Here is a 17141-nt window from a genome sequence, read left to right as displayed (position 1 = left end):
CTTTCAAAGGCAGTCAACATTCCCATCCCTCTAATGTTCATATACTGTTCCCAGAGCTGTTCGAAGTCCTTCAGCTTGCCTTTAGTGATGTATGTCAGTCTTTTCCAGACCAACACTACCCGGAAGGTCCTTTATCAAAATCATTTTTCCAACACAGAGCCCTCCTGGCTTGAAGAAGTCCAAAAGTTTGGTCCGTTTGAAGTCTGTTTGAAGTCCATTGGATATATTACACAAAATACAACAAGATATAAATATAATAAAAAATGTACATTAGCGGCAAGTAGGCCTATATATCATTAAAAAAAAAAAAACATTATCAGAAAGTATATGCAAATTCACAATGCAAAGGGTGTATATTACTAGAGAATTGAAATAATACACAATATAACGAAAACATTGAATAAATTGAATCATCTAATACAGTGCTTTTCAAAGTGGGGGCCCCGATCCCCCGGGGGACCCCCACTTTGAAAGGTTTTTAAAGTTTCATTTATTTTTAGATGTTATTAATAACTGATTATCTATCAATCTATGTGTCCTTTGATGCCAATCTTTTAATATTTTAGTTTTTAAAACACACAACTGCCCTTCAAGCCAATCAGAATCGAGCTGCCGCTATAGAGAGGCGAAGTCCCTCCCCTTCCGGGAGCCTCTATGGGACCCCGGAAGCGGAAAATTATACATTGAAGTCAATGGAGAGAGAAAAGTTATCTTTTGATCCCGTTTGAATTGTGCCACGAATGACACATATGATGTTTGTCAATCTTAAACAATCATTTCCATGCCAAAAAAAGTCACAATTTGTCGTAAAAATGCTGAAATATAAGACTATGAATAATACGCAACTAGAAAGACTACAAATCCCAAATGCATTCTGGGTCGCGTAAGTGATGTCATAGGCGATAATGCTCCAAGACTGGTTGTGACTCGCAAAGCAAAGAGGAAGAAGAAGACTGATTTATTCCCTCCAATAAATATAAGAGATTGCTCCAATAAATTCACTTTTACAAGATGCCTGTGTGCTTTGTACGAGGTTGTAATCACAAAAGAGATCATACCACTTGCTCGTTCTATCGCTTCCCGTCTGATGAAAGGACCAGGAGTCGTCGGACCAAACATATCAGGTAATATACATGTTTTGCATGGAACATAGTCAAGTTAGCTACCTAGCTAGTAGCGAGCATGTTAGTTAGCATTATATTACATTACTTAGCCTTGTCATTTGTATTAGCCTTAACATTAAGTAAACCAAAATGTTAAACAGTAAGAGTAGTCATGATCGTAAGTATTTTGTGAAACATTTGAAGAGTAGCCTATCGCCCCCTCCACCAGGTGCTAAGGGGGCGGGAGGTAGGCTAACGCCACATTAGTATCAGCGATCTTTTCTACTTAATGCTATCTGCACAAATGGTTAACATTGACCATTAAAAGATCAGGAAGTTCAGGGAGAGTCGAAGGAAGGAAGGCAGGCAGCTTTGCATGACATTCTTCTGGACGTGTTTCATTGTGATGATAGTGAGAGTGAGTCAATCTGTTTGTTGGAAAGACAGTAGTTGAGTGATTACTGAGAGAAAATTATTAAAAGAGATAATTATTCAGTGTTGTTACTTTAAAGTGTTGTTACTGACCTTTTTCTCTTTTATTTTCTTTACCTCACCTGTAACTGCTGAGACCCTGAGGAACATGCACACTGGTCTGACCTGCTCTGGCAACCTGATTTCCACTGTACGTAATAGTATTTGGTTATGGTATATTATTTATATACATCAAAGGCACAATGCACACCTCAGAGACACACATGTATTGAGTGGGATATTTTGCATTGGTCATGTGAAATCATCTTTACATACTAGAAAACTGTAGGAGCGGCAACTTGTTTTGAAATTGAATTTTTAATATCCGATAATAAAGTTGATCTGTTTTCTTTATTCTTCTTTCTTCCCAGCTCCATCCATCACCATTCTCTGTTCCTGCAGGTCCTGCTTGCTAATCAATATTCATATTTTTTTACACAATTACAAATAAAGTCAATGTATTGTATGACATGAAGTTGTGCTTCATTCTGAGTCAATAATAAATTCATTCTGCCTTCAGCTGCAAAATTATTGTGGACTGCACCGACATCCATGTAGCTGCCCCCCAAGCAAAGATGAACCAAGCAAAGTTGACATACTCAACATACAGCTGTACTCTTAAGTTTACATGAAGAATTTGTGAAATATTGGTAATAACAGGTTTAAATGATTATTAGTAATTAATTATATAATTTTCTCATCGTAGATGAGCAGACAGGGAGCAGATGAGAAAAGCAGAATATGCAGCTGCCATTTTCCACATGGAAAAGAGAAAGGGCCAAGTGTATTTGAGTGGACAAAAGAGAAATCCCAAATACGAAAAATAAAATTATACAATTTACAGATATGTATACAAATAAATATATATCCTATATACACCATGTATAATGATGGTGTATGATGTAGAAGGAAGTGTGGTAGATAACAAGTAAATATAGAGTTACATACAGATCCATGTTACAGCAAAAGATGGAATAACTAAGAAGCACGCAGTATAATAATAATTACACGCAACAATTAAATAACTGCTCAGCATCTCCACCAAAATCCCAATCTGCTGTGTCCTGTTTTCCTCCCCTCTGCATAACACCCCATCACACATACGAAACACAACGCAGAGTCCGAGGGTGTTAAGAGTATGTTTATTTAAATGTCCTCCTCTCTACTGGCCAACACAGGGAGCATATGCTGGGTGTAGAATTGTTCCAGGAGGAGGAGATTTCCATGCCATGCAGGGTCTTTGGGGATGGGGATGATGATCCCCTCCTTCGTGGTCCACAGTAGCAGAGACTCCGGTCTGTGATGTGCAGCTGTTATATAATATACAATACATTTTTTTGAAAAACATTTGATCAAAAAATAAGGATTTGGTCAGGATCTAGAGTCAGTGTGTAGTTTATTAATTAATCAATGCTCTCTACATTAGGAAAACACATACCAGTGTACCAGAGGGAGTCACACACAGCTGTACCTCGATAACCAAACAAATTGACAACAGGAATGCAAACTCATCAGGTATGAAAAAGGTGACAAGGATCCGAGCCCCCTGACCCCACAGAATATCGGCTTTAAAATGAGGAATAACAGAGGATTTTAGCAGTCAGAACAACTAAAGCAGCAGTGTTAATATTAACAGAAACGCCATAGAGTCACATCTAATAGAAATATATAAAAAGCATTTATTTTAATTGTGGAGCAGTCAGTTTATAATTTTGGCAGCACTGTTGAGCATTTTGAAAATGTATTTTCATGCCTCTGTGCAAGGCTTAGTCTTTCTATCTTTATAGCCACTGGTGTAAAGTAACTAAGTTCATAAACTCAACAAGTACTATACTTGGGCACAATTTTGAGATACTTGTACTTTACTTAAGTATTTCAATGTTTTGCTACTTTGTACTTCTACTCCACTACAGTTCAGAGGTAAATGGTGTACTTTTACTCCACTACATGTATGTAATACCTTTAGTTACTTTACAGATGTGGATGAATGATGTGAAATATAATCAAGTGTTAAATCAGACTTTAGTTCCACCTGGAGTAAATCCAAAAGCTACCCTGCCTGCAGTATACAAAGTCATTCAAACTAGCTGCACCTTTAACAGCTTTGATAACACTTTAATGATCAGTCATTATAAAACATATCATATTATTCTGAAATGGACCAATCTGCAAAATGACTACTTTTACTGTCGCTACTTTCACTATATTTTGATAATAATACTTTTCTATTTTTACTTGAGGAACATTTGGAATGCAGGACTTTTACTGTAACAGAGTATTCCTACACTCTGGTACTTCTACTTTTACTCAAGTACAAGAACTGAGTACTTCTACTTTTAATCAATTACAAGATATATACTTATACCACCGCTGTTTATAGCCTATGAAAAAAACGATTAGAAAACGAAGGCTAAAGCTAACGTTAGCAGATAGTGACAATGTATGCTAGTTGGCTAGCTCAACGATAATATTGGAGAGACAGCAAGCGCATTTCGTGGCATCTGCGGGCAGTGGCAAGTACTTCCGGCATCTGCCACGGAGGCCGCTACTCCGTGGTATCTGTGGCAAGTATATGCCACAGATGTGGTATCTGTGGCAAGTATATGCCACAGATGCCACAACTTGCCGTGGCAAGTATATGCCACAACCATGCCACAACTTGCCGTGGCAAGTATATGCCACAACTTATATATGCCACAACTTGCCGTGGCAAGTAAATGCCACAAGTTAAGAGTTAAGAGAAGGTTTACGGTAGCTGCCACTCGCCTTCCGTGGCAAATGCTGATATTTAAACTCGTATTTATCGTGTAAAATGTCGCTGGACTATCACAGGACTGATGTGCGATCTCTATTTTTCAAAAAGATAATAAATTATCATTTATATTCAATTTTACTTGGAATAGCCTACTTGGTTTGCTAAAATAAACAAACGTGCTATATCTATGATAGTAGGCTAAACATAGGCCTATATTGTAATAAAAAAAGAAATATTGGCAAGTGAGCGTTGCAACGCAAGCCCTTGGCAATTGTCGCTTCTTGAGGGGAGTTTCCACTGCTTGCTACGATAACCAGTGCTTGAATTGGGCCGGTACTCACCGGTACGCAGTACCGGCACTTCTGATTTTTACCCATGTGGTACCGGCACTTCTTACTGAGTACCGGCAAGGTGCCGGTACTCAGTAAAATGCCGGTACTCAGCCGCCAGCAATATACGTATATATTGTAAACGCAACGCAGCGCAAATGTGGGTCTGACTCTGCCTCACAGAGGGTGACTGGCTGTCTACATGACGTGGCCTGCAGACATTGCCACTTTCATACAGATCATACTAATGCCCTCGATTGGTCTCTGTGTGTCATTCAAGCTCGGGAGGGTGTGTGTTGGTGTATGTCTGGCGCGAGCGAGCGAGAAAGCGCGCGCACCGGTTACGTGTATTGTTGTTAGCATGATGCTAGCTAGCTGCGCTAACGGATATAAGGAGCTACAGCTCTGGTGAGGTAAATTAATCTCTGAGTCTTTAGATAGTTAACTTAGTTTAAGTTATCTCAGTGGGTCTCAAACGGTTCGGTCACCATTTATGTAAACACATATTTCCATTTGAGGGGGTAGTGATTAGTAAAATATGCATGAATAATACAAACAAAATGTTAACTAGGTGAAAAAAGGTAAGATAAACTTGTTGAGAGCTAAAACTAGTCTTTGCTGTTGCCTCAAAGAGGAGCAGGGGGAGAGGAGGGAGACAGGAGAGGCCGATTCAGGAGCCCAGACACACTCACAACTATAAATGAACCAAAAACAAATAAATAAACAAGTTTCAATGTTTTTTCATATTGGATATTGTATGTTATTGGTTATGGCCATGTACTTATGATTTTATGATTATTTGAATGTATACATTTTTGTTTCATATGGGTGTAGTCTCTTTATTTCCCCCTCAAAATGCACCAGATTGATGCATTTAAGTCCAACATTTAAAAAAAAAATCTTACCGGGGGAGCATGCCCCCGGACCCCCTATAGGATTTGAGGCCCGGCCCCACTGTTCCCAAATAGATTTGCAATTTTTTTTAAATAGTAACCCATCTCCATATGTTTCTTTTTGGGTAGTAGATTTAAACTAGAGGGCTATCACTTTGTGCAGCGACACTATTGGCAAATAAATCCAGCAAAATGGCACAAAAAACTGGTTGTGGCCTCAGGGACGAGGAGTCATTTAACCAGCCAGTAGGAGTCAAGCTTTACTTTCTTTTATATCCATAAAGAAAAAGTAAATCTGTTTACAGTTGTTTCATTATGGATGTTGAGAGGTATCCATATATCTCTTCATTTTGCTCTCAAATTGCACCAGATTGATGCATCTAACTTCAATATTAGCACTTTACCACTGCACCCCCTCTAATCTCAGATGCACCCTGAGTCATTTTGTTTAAGTACAGTGAGCCTTTCTAAAATATACAGTAAAGAGACAAACCCACCAGCATTATAGGATATACTATGACTTTGTGCCAAATACTTGTTGCTGATTTAGAGTACTGGCACCTTTTTTATTCCAATTCAAGCACTGACGATAACCAGGTGTATTGTTACTAGTAAAGACAAATAATTAAAAAATAAATATCTGTATTGACACAGCAACGTGTACAATGGTGTTATTAGACTTGGCTACAGACTTAGGGCAGCTGTAACTGATTGCATTTGCCACTGCTAGTGAGATGCTAAGATTTATATTTTATAAATGAGGCAAAGGACAGTTATATTTGATTGTACACATGTATAAATGTGTTATTTTAAATCCAGGCATATGTACTTAATTTGTATTATTTTCGTTGTTAATAAACAGATTAATGTCATTGTATCTGTTTTGTTATTTAATATTTTAATTCTGGTTGAACATTTTTATTTAAATGCTTAAGATTATTCTTATTAGATATTGATATCAGTGAATCTAAACAAACCATGTTATTCCGTTAAGACAATCATGACAGTATATTAAAAATCGAGACACAATGCATGCTTTTTTATCCACCCTTTTATTGCGTTTTGAAACTGGCGAACAATTTATATTGTTCGAGTTCTTGACAGAACGCTGAGTCATGCTCATCCGTCTCCCCTTGCCAGCTTTTCAGTGCTTGTAGGCTTTGCGCTTGGTTGTCCTTATCCTTATAGCACAAGTAGGCTATTTCTAAATCACAAGTACAGTAGGCTACTTGAGTATACAAGTTAGCCTATTTCCCACCTCTGGTCAACAATGTTAGATCGCGTGGCAGCTACCATAAACCTTCTCTTAACTTGTGGCATTTACTTGCCACGGCAAGTTGTGGCATATACTTGCCACGGCAAGTTGTGGCATGGTTGTGGCATATAGTTGCCACGGCAAGTTGTGGCATATACTTGCCACAGATACCACATCTGTGGCATATACTTGCCACAGATACCACGGAGTAGCGGCCTCTGTGGCAGATGCCAGAAGTACTTGCCACTGCCTGCAGATGCCACGAAATGAGCCAGGCCCTACTGTAATATTGCGACGGGAAAAAAAAACTTTTCAGTGCACATCATGCTCTGCCGCTCCGACAGGGAGCTCTACTGTGAACACCTGAACGGCCCGTTCTAACAGCTGTTCACCAGCGGTCCAGTCTGTGCCACAGTGACTCCGGACGCACAGTTAATATTAACGAACGCACCGTAGGTAATGTAGCTGCTGAAAGGAGACCATCATCGCCGAGCAGCAGAGGCTTATTATACATCATGAGCAGAGCCGACAGGCAGGAAGACTCGAGCACACAGCTCGCGCTTCATTATAATATATAAAAAAAAGCTCGCGGCCGCACATTAATCCGGGTCCCAGACCCCCTCCCATACCCCAAAAATATTTGTATTGCAGATCTACAGGAATCACAAAAACGACCTATTTTGGATTCAAAACGGAGAATTTCGCCGAAAGGTGACAAGTTTGCATCCCTGGACAAGATAACCAAAATCCTTGAATCTACACACAGCAAATAAACTCAAATGACACAACGAGATGTAAAAAGGAGATCACACATATAGTCGATATAGAACTGGCCGCTTCAATCTGAAGAGCAACTAAAACAAAACACGGGAGTGTATCTTGTTCTTGTGAACACTAATGTTATCCACAGCATACACAGACACCACAAAGTTCTTAAGGAGAAAACTAGTTGCTAAAACAAAACACGTTAGTGTACCTTGTTAGCTAGCTGACATTATCCTTAAACATTGCACTCATATTACTCACTGAAACCTTGTAAAGCCGGTCCCGCATGCTGGCTCTTACAGAACCGCTCCCTTTCGTGTATGTACAGCTCTCAACATGCCCAGACTTGTAGTGATTTTCACCTCGTTTTATACTTTTTCGCCTCATTCTGAAAGAAACAGGTGAAATTTACTAACGTGACAGCCATCTTTGTGATGGTGACGCGTATTGTGCGAGACCAGAGACCTGTAGTTCACTGAGCGGTTTCACACAAAAAAAATTGTAACTTCACAGTTTTAAGACACATTTTTATTTTTTTGACTTGCAAAATGTTATTTTAATTTGTTTGTATAATTTTCCGCTTCCGGGGTCCCATGGGTCGGAAGTAGATGGGCGGGACTTCGCCTCTCAGGCGAAGTCCCGCCCATCTACTTCCGACCCATGGGACCCCGGAAGCGGAAAATTATACATTGACGTCAATGGAGAGAGAAAAGTCATCTTTCGATCCCATTTGAATTGTGCCACGAATGACACATATGATGTTTGTCAAATTAAAATAACATTTTGCAAGTCAAAAAAATAAAAATGTGTCGTAAAACTGTGAAGTTACAATTTTTTCTGTGTGAAACCGCTCAGTGAACTACAGGTCTCTGGTCTCGCACAATACGCGTCACCATCACAAAGATGGCTGTCACGTTAGTAAATTTCACCTGTTTCTTTCAGAATGAGGCGAAAAAGTATAAAACGAGGTGAAAATCACTACAAGTCTGGGCATGTTGAGAGCTGTACATACACGAAAGGGAGCGGTTCTGTAAGAGCCAGCATGCGGGACCGGCTTTACAAGGTTTCAGTGAGTAATATGAGTGCAATGTTTAAGGTTAATGTCAGCTAGCTAACAAGGTACACTAACGTGTTTTGTTTTAGCAACTAGTTTTCTCCTTAAGAACTTTGTGTTGTCTGTGTATGCTGTGGATAACATTAGTGTTCACAAGAACAAGATACACTCCCGTGATTTGTTTTAGTTGCTCTTCAGATTGAAGCGGCCAGTTCTATATCGACTATATGTGTGATCTCCTTTTTACATCTCGTTGTGTCATTTGAGTTTTATTTGCTGTGTGTAGATTCAAGGATTTTGGTTATCTTGTCCAGGGATGCAAACTTGTCACCTTTCGGCGAAATTCTCCGTTTTGAATCCAAAATAGGTCGTTTTTGTGATTCCTGTAGATCTGCAATAAAAATATTTTTGGGGTATGGGAGGGGGTCTGGGACCCGGATTAATGTGCGGCCGCGAGCTTTTTTTTATATATTATAATGAAGCGCGAGCTGTGTGCTCGAGTCTTCCTGCCTGTCGGCTCTGCTCATGATGTATAATAAGCCTCTGCTGCTCAGCGATGATGGTCTAGCTTCAGCAGCTACATTACCTACGGTGCGTTCGTTAATATTAACTGTGCGTCCGGAGTCACTGTGGCACAGACTGGACCGCTGGTGAACAGCTGTTAGAACGGGCCGTTCAGGTGTTCACAGTAGAGCTCCCTGTCGGAGCGGCAGAGCGTGATGTGCACTGAAAAGTTTTTTTTTTCCCGTCGCAATATTATCGTTGAGCTAGCCAACTAGCATACATTGTCACTATCTGCTAACGTTAGCTTTAGCCTTCGTTTTCTAATCGTTTTTTTCATAGGCTATAAACAGCGGTGGTATAAGTATATATCTTGTAATTGATTAAAAGTAGAAGTACTCAGTTCTTGTACTTGAGTAAAAGTAGAAGTACCAGAGTGTAGGAATACTCTGTTACAGTAAAAGTCCTGCATTCCAAATGTTCCTCAAGTAAAAGTAGAAAAGTATTATTATCAAAATATAGTGAAAGTAGCGACAGTAAAAGTAGTTTTTTTGCAGATTGGTCCATTTCAGAATAATATGATATGTTTTATAATGACTGATCATTAAAGTGTTATCAAAGCTGGTAAAGGTGCAGCTAGTTTGAATGACTTTGTATACTGCAGGGTAGCTTTTGGATTTACTCCAGGTGGAACTAAAGTCTGATTTAACACTTGATTATATTTCACATCATTCATCCACATCTGTAAAGTAACTAAAGGTATACATGTAGTGGAGTAAAAGTACACCATTTACCTCTGAACTGTAGTGGAGTAGAAGTACAAAGTAGCAAAACATTGAAATACTTAAGTAAAGTACAAGTATCTCAAAATTGTGCCCGAGTATAGTACTTGTTGAGTTTATGAACTTAGTTACTTTACACCAGTGGCTATAAAGATAGAAAGACTAAGCCTTGCACAGAGGCATGAAAATACATTTTCAAAATGCTCAACAGTGCTGCCAAAATTATAAACTGACTGCTACACAATTAAAATAAATGCTTTTTATATATTTCTATTAGATGTGACTCTATGGCGTTTCTGTTAATATTAACACTACTGCTTTAGTTGTTCTGACTGCTAAAATCCTCTGTTATTCCTCATTTTAAAGCCGATATTCTGTGGGGTCAGGGGGCTCGGATCCTTGTCACCTTTTTCATACCTGATGAGTTTGCATCCCTGTTGTCAATTTGTTTGGTTATCTAGGCACAGCTGTGTGTGACTCCCTCTGGTACACTGGTATGTGTTTTCCTAATGTAGAGAGCATTGATTAATTAATAAACTACACACTGACTCTAGATCCTGACCAAATCCTTATTTTTTGATCAAATGTTTTTCAAAAAAATGTATTGTATATTATATAACAGCTGCACATCACAGACCGGAGTCTCTGCTACTGTGGACCACGAAGGAGGGGATCATCATCCCCATCCCCAAAGACCCTGCATGGCATGGAAATCTCCTCCTCCTGGAACAATTCTACACCCAGCATATGCTCCCTGTGTTGGCCAGTAGAGAGGAGGACATTTAAATAAACATACTCTTAACACCCTCGGACTCTGCGTTGTGTTTCGTATGTGTGATGGGGTGTTATGCAGAGGGGAGGAAAACAGGACACAGCAGATTGGGATTGTGGTGGAGATGCTGAGCAGTTATTTAATTGTTGCGTGTAATTATTATTATACTGCGTGCTTCTTAGTTATTCCATCTTTTGCTGTAACATGGATCTGTATGTAACTCTATATTTACTTGTTATCTACCACACTTCCTTCTACATCATACACCATCATTATACATGGTGTATATAGGATATATATTTATTTGTATACATATCTGTAAATTGTATAATTTTATTTTTCGTATTTGGGATTTCTCTTTTGTCCACTCAAATACACTTGGCCCTTTCTCTTTTCCATGTGGAAAATGGCAGCTGCATATTCTGCTTTTCTCATCTGCTCCCTGTCTGCTCATCTACGATGAGAAAATTATATAATTAATTACTAATAATCATTTAAACCTGTTATTACCAATATTTCACAAATTCTTCATGTAAACTTAAGAGTACAGCTGTATGTTGAGTATGTCAACTTTGCTTGGTTCATCTTACTGGGGGGCAGCTACATGGATGTCGGTGCAGTCCACAATAATTTTGCAGCTGAAGGCAGAATGAATTTATTATTGACTCAGAATGAAGCACAACTTCATGTCATACAATACATTGACTTTATTTGTAATTGTGTAAAAAAATATGAATATTGATTAGCAAGCAGGACCTGCAGGAACAGAGAATGGTGATGGATGGAGCTGGGAAGAAAGAAGAATAAAGAAAACAGATCAACTTTATCGGATATTAAAAATTCAATTTCAAAACAAGTTGCCGCTCCTACAGTTTTCTAGTATGTAAAGATGATTTCACATGACCAATGCAAAATATCCCACTCAATACATGTGTGTCTCTGAGGGGTGCATTGTGCCTTTGATGTATATAAATAATATACCATAACCAAATACTATTACGTACAGTGGAAATCAGGTTGCCAGAGCAGGTCAGACCAGTGTGCATGTTCCTCAGGGTCTCAGCAGTTACAGGTGAGGTAAAGAAAATAAAAGAGAAAAAGGTCAGTAACAACACTTTAAAGTAACAACACTGAATAATTATCTCTTTTAATAATTTTCTCTCAGTAATCACTCAACTACTGTCTTTCCAACAAACAGATTGACTCACTCTCACTATCATCACAATGAAACACGTCCAGAAGAATGTCATGCAAAGCTGCCTGCCTTCCTTCGACTCTCCCTGAACTGCCTGATCTTTTAATGGTCAATGTTAACCATTTGTGCAGATAGCATTAAGTAGAAAAGATCGCTGATACTAATGTGGCGTTAGCCTACCTCCCGCCCCCTTAGCACCTGGTGGAGGGGGCGATAGGCTACTCTTCAAATGTTTCACAAAATACTTACCATCATGACTACTCTTACTGTTTAACATTTTGGTTTACTTCATGTTAAGGCTAATACAAATGACAAGGCTAAGTAATGTAATATAATGCTAACTAACATGCTCGCTACTAGCTAGGTAGCTAACTTGACTATGTTCCATGCAAAACATGTATATTACCTGATATGTTTGGTCCGACGACTCCTGGTCCTTTCATCAGACGGGAAGCGATAGAACGAGCAAGTGGTATGATCTCTTTTGTGATTACAACCTCGTACAAAGCACACAGGCATCTTGTAAAAGTGAATTTATTGGAGCAATCTCTTATATTTATTGGAGGGAATAAATCAGTCTTCTTCTTCCTCTTTGCTTTGCGAGTCACAACCAGTCTTGGAGCATTATCGCCTATGACATCACTTACGCGACCCAGAATGCATTTGGGATTTGTAGTCTTTCTAGTTGCGTATTATTCATAGTCTTATATTTCAGCATTTTTACGACAAACTGTGACTTTTTTTGCATGGAAATGATTGTTTAAGATTGACAAACATCATATGTGTCATTCGTGGCACAATTCAAACGGGATCAAAAGATAACTTTTCTCTCTCCATTGACTTCAATGTATAATTTTCCGCTTCCGGGGTCCCATGGAGGCTCCCGGAAGGGGAGGGACTTCGCTAGAGGCGAAGTCCCGCCCATCTACTTCCGACCCATGGGACCCCGGAAGCGGAAAATTATACATTGACGTCAATGGAGAGAGAAAAGTCATCTTTCGATCCCGTTTGAATTGTGCCACGAATGACACATATGATGTTTGTCAAATTAAAAGAACATTTTGCAAGTCAAAAAAATAAAAATGTGTCGTAAAACTGTGAAGTTACAATTTTTTTTGTGTGAAACCGCTCAGTGAACTACAGGTCTCTGGTCTCGCACAATACGCGTCACCATCACAAAGATGGCTGTCACGTTAGTAAATTTCACCTGTTTCTTTCAGAATGAGGCGAAAAAGTATAAAACGAGGTGAAAATCACTACAAGTCTGGGCATGTTGAGAGCTGTACATACACGAAAGGGAGCGGTTCTGTAAGAGCCAGCATGCGGGACCGGCTTTACAAGGTTTCAGTGAGTAATATGAGTGCAATGTTTAAGGTTAATGTCAGCTAGCTAACAAGGTACACTAACGTGTTTTGTTTTAGAAACTAGTTTTCTCCTTAAGAACTTTGTGGTGTCTGTGTATGCTGTGGATAACATTAGTGTTCACAAGAACAAGATACACTCCCGTGTTTTGTTTTAGTTGCTCTTCAGATTGAAGCGGCCAGTTCTATATCGACTATATGTGTGATCTCCTTTTTACATCTCGTTGTGTCATTTGAGTTTATTTGCTGTGTGTAGATTCAAGGATTTTGGTTATCTTGTCCAGGGATGCAAACTTGTCACCTTTCGGCGAAATTCTCCGTTTTGAATCCAAAATAGGTCGTTTTTGTGATTCCTGTAGATCTGCAATAAAAATATTTTTTGGGTATGGGAGGGGGTCTGGGACCCGGATTAATGTGCGGCCGCGAGCTTTTTTTATATATATTATAATGAAGCGCGAGCTGTGTGCTCGAGTCTTCCTGCCTGTCGGCTCTGCTCATGATGTATAATAAGCCTCTGCTGCTCGGCGATGATGGTCTAGCTTCAGCAGCTACATTACCTACGGTGCGTTCGTTAATATTAACTGTGCGTCCGGAGTCCCTGTGGCACAGACTGGACCGCTGGTGAACAGCTGTTAGAACGGGCCGTTCAGGTGTTCACAATAGAGCTCCCTGTCGGAGCGGCAGAGCGTGATGTGCACTGAAAAGTTTTTTTTTCCCGTCGCAATATTATCGTTGAGCTAGCTAACTAGCATACATTGTCACTATCTGCTAACGTTAGCTTTAGCCTTCGTTTTCTAATCGTTTTTTTCATAGGCTATAAACAGAGGTGGTATAAGTATATATCTTGTAATTGATTAAAATTAGAAGTACTCAGTTCTTGTACTTGAGTAAAAGTAGAAGTACCAGAGTGTAGGAATACTCTGTTACAGTAAAAGTCCTGCATTCCAAATGTTCCTCAAGTAAAAGTAGAAAAGTATTATTATCAAAATATAGTGAAAGTAGCGACAGTAAAAGTAGTCATTTTGCAGATTGGTCCATTTCAGAATAATATGATACGTTTTATAATGATTGATCATGAAAGTGTTCTCAAAGCTGGTAAAGGTGCAGCTAGTCTGAATGACTTTGTATACTGCAGGGTAGCTTTTGGATTTACTCCAGGTGGAACTAAAGTCTGATTTAACACTTGATTATATTTCACATCATTCATCCACATCTGTAAAGTAACTAAAGGTATTACATACATGTAGTGGAGTAAAAGTACACCATTTACCTCTGAACTGTAGTGGAGTAGAAGTACAAAGTAGCAAAACATTGAAATACTTAAGTAAAGTACAAGTATCTCAAAATTGTGCCCAAGTATAGTACTTGTTGAGTTTATGAACTTAGTTACTTTACACCAGTGGCTATAAAGATAGAAAGACTAAGCCTTGCACAGAGGCCTGAAAATACATTTTCAAAATGCTCAACAGTGCTGCCAAAATTATAAACTGACTGCTACACAATTAAAATAAATGCTTTTTATATATTTCTATTAGATGTGACTCTATGGCGTTTCTGTTAATATTAACACTGCTGCTTTAGTTGTTCTGACTGCTAAAATCCTCTGTTATTCCTCATTTTAAAGCCGATATTCTGTGGGGTCAGGGGGCTCGGATCCTTGTCACCTTTTTCATACCTGATGAGTTTGCATCCCTGTTGTCAATTTGTTTGGTTATCTAGGCACAGCTGTGTGTGACTCCCTCTGGTACACTGGTATGTGTTTTCCTAATGTAGAGAGCATTGATTAATTAATAAACTACACACTGACTCTAGATCCTGACCAAATCCTTATTTTTTGATCAAATGTTTTTCAAAAAAATGTATTGTATATTATATAACAGCTGCAAATCACAGACCGGAGTCTCTGCTACTGTGGACCACGAAGGAGGGGATCATCATCCCCATCCCCAAAGACCCTGCATGGCATGGAAATCTCCTCCTCCTGGAACAATTCTACACCCAGCATATGCTCCCTGTGTTGGCCAGTAGAGAGGAGGACATTTAAATAAACATACTCTTAACACCCTCGGACTCTGCGTTGTGTTTCGTATGTGTGATGGGGTGTTATGCAGAGGGGAGGAAAACCGGACACAGCAGATTGGGATTGTGGTGGAGATGCTGAGCAGTTATTTAATTGTTGCGTGTAATTATTATTATACTGTGTGCTTCTTAGTTATTCCATCTTTTGCTGTAACATGGATCTGTATGTAACTCTATATTTAATTGTTATCTACCACACTTCCTTCTACATCATACACCATCATTATACATGATGGTGTATATAGGATATGTATTTATTTGTATACATATCTAAATTGTATAATTTTATTTTTCGTATTTGGGATTTCTCTTTTGTCCACTCAAATACACTTGGCCCTTTCTCTTTTCCATGTGGAAAATGGCAGCTGCATATTCTGCTTTTCTCATCTGCTCCCTGTCTGCTCATCTACGATGAGAAAATTATATAATTTTTATTTTTTATTTATTTATTTAACCTTTATTTAACCAGGATAGGTCTCATTGAGATTAAAAATCTATTTTTCAAGAGAGTCCTAGTAATTAATTACTAATAATCATTTAAACCTGTTATTACCAATATTTCACAAATTCTTCATGTAAACTTAAGAGCACAGCTGTATGTTGAGTATGTCAGCTTTGCTTGGTTCATCTTACTGGGGTGGGGGGGGGGGGGGGGCTGCTACATGGATGTCGGTGCAGTCCACAATAATTTTGCAGCTGAAGGCAGAATGAATTTATTATTGACTCAGAATGAAGCACAACTTAATGTCATACAATACATTGACTTTATTTGTAATTGTGTAAAAAAAATATGAGCATTGATTAGCAAGCAGGACCTGGCAGGAACAGAGAATGGTGATGGATGGAGCTGGGAAGAGAGAAGAATAAAGAAAACAGATCAACTTTATTATCGGATATTAAAAATTCAATTTCAAAACAAGTTGCCGCTCCTACAGTTTTCTAGTGTGTAAAGATGATTTCACATGACCAATGCAAAATATCACACTCAATACATGTGTGTCTCTGAGGGGTGCATTGTGCCTTTGATGTATATAAATAATATACCATAACCAAATACTATTACGTACAGTGGAAATCAGGTTACCAGAGCAGGTCAGACCAGTGTGCATGTTCCTCAGGGTCTCAGCAGTTACAGGTGAGGTAAAGAAAATAAAAGAGAAAAAGGTCAGTAACAACACTTTAAAGTAACAACACTGAATAATTATCTCTTTTAATAATTTTCTCTCAGTAATCACTCAACTACTGTCTTTCCAACAAACAGATTGACTCACTCTCACTATCATCACAATGAAACACGTCCAGAAGAATGTCATGCAAAGCTGCCTGCCTTCCTTCCTTCGACTCTCCCTGAACTGCCTGATCTTTTAATGGTCAATGTTAACCATTTGTGCAGATAGCATTAAGTAGAAAAGATCGCTGATACTAATGTGGCGTTAGCCTACCTCCCGCCCCCTTAGCACCTGGTGGAGGGGGCGATAGGCTACTCTTCAAATGTTTCACAAAATACTTACCATCATGACTACTCTTACTGTTTAACATTTTGGTTTACTTCATGTTAAGGCTAATACAAATGACAAGGCTAAGTAATGTAATATAATGCTAACTAACATGCTCGCTACTAGCTAGGTAGCTAACTTGACTATGTTCCATGCAAAACATGTATATTACCTGATATGTTTGGTCCAACGACTCCTGGTCCTTTCATCAGACGGGAAGCGATAGAACGAGCAAGTGGTGTGATTACAACCTCGTACAAAGCACACAGGCATCTTGTAAAGTGAATTTATTGGAGCAATCTCTTATATTTATTGGAGGGAATAAATCAG

The 17141-nt window shown here is 38.9% G+C and overlaps 2 long non-coding RNA genes across 2 annotated transcripts; one reads left to right on the top strand and one right to left on the bottom strand.

Annotated features, from left to right (window-relative positions):
• The first annotated feature begins 812 nt into the window (after nucleotides 1-812).
• Nucleotides 813-2045, top strand: LOC307023106. Its single transcript, XR_013803599.1, has 2 exons — nucleotides 813-1725; nucleotides 1946-2045. It is a non-coding gene; the product is annotated as an uncharacterized lncRNA (long non-coding RNA).
• Nucleotides 2046-11367: 9322 nt separating this feature from the next.
• On the bottom strand, nucleotides 11368-12639 carry LOC307022854. Its single transcript, XR_013803492.1, has 2 exons — nucleotides 11685-12639; nucleotides 11368-11467 (listed from the first exon to the last, which is right to left on the bottom strand). It is a non-coding gene; the product is annotated as an uncharacterized lncRNA (long non-coding RNA).
• Nucleotides 12640-17141: the final 4502 nt, after the last annotated feature.

This window comes from Notothenia rossii (assembly GCF_949606895.1).
Source record: "Notothenia rossii genome assembly, chromosome: 10".
NCBI classification, from domain to species: domain Eukaryota; kingdom Metazoa; phylum Chordata; class Actinopteri; order Perciformes; family Nototheniidae; genus Notothenia; species Notothenia rossii.
This window is presented reverse-complemented; position numbering and strand designations above follow the sequence as displayed.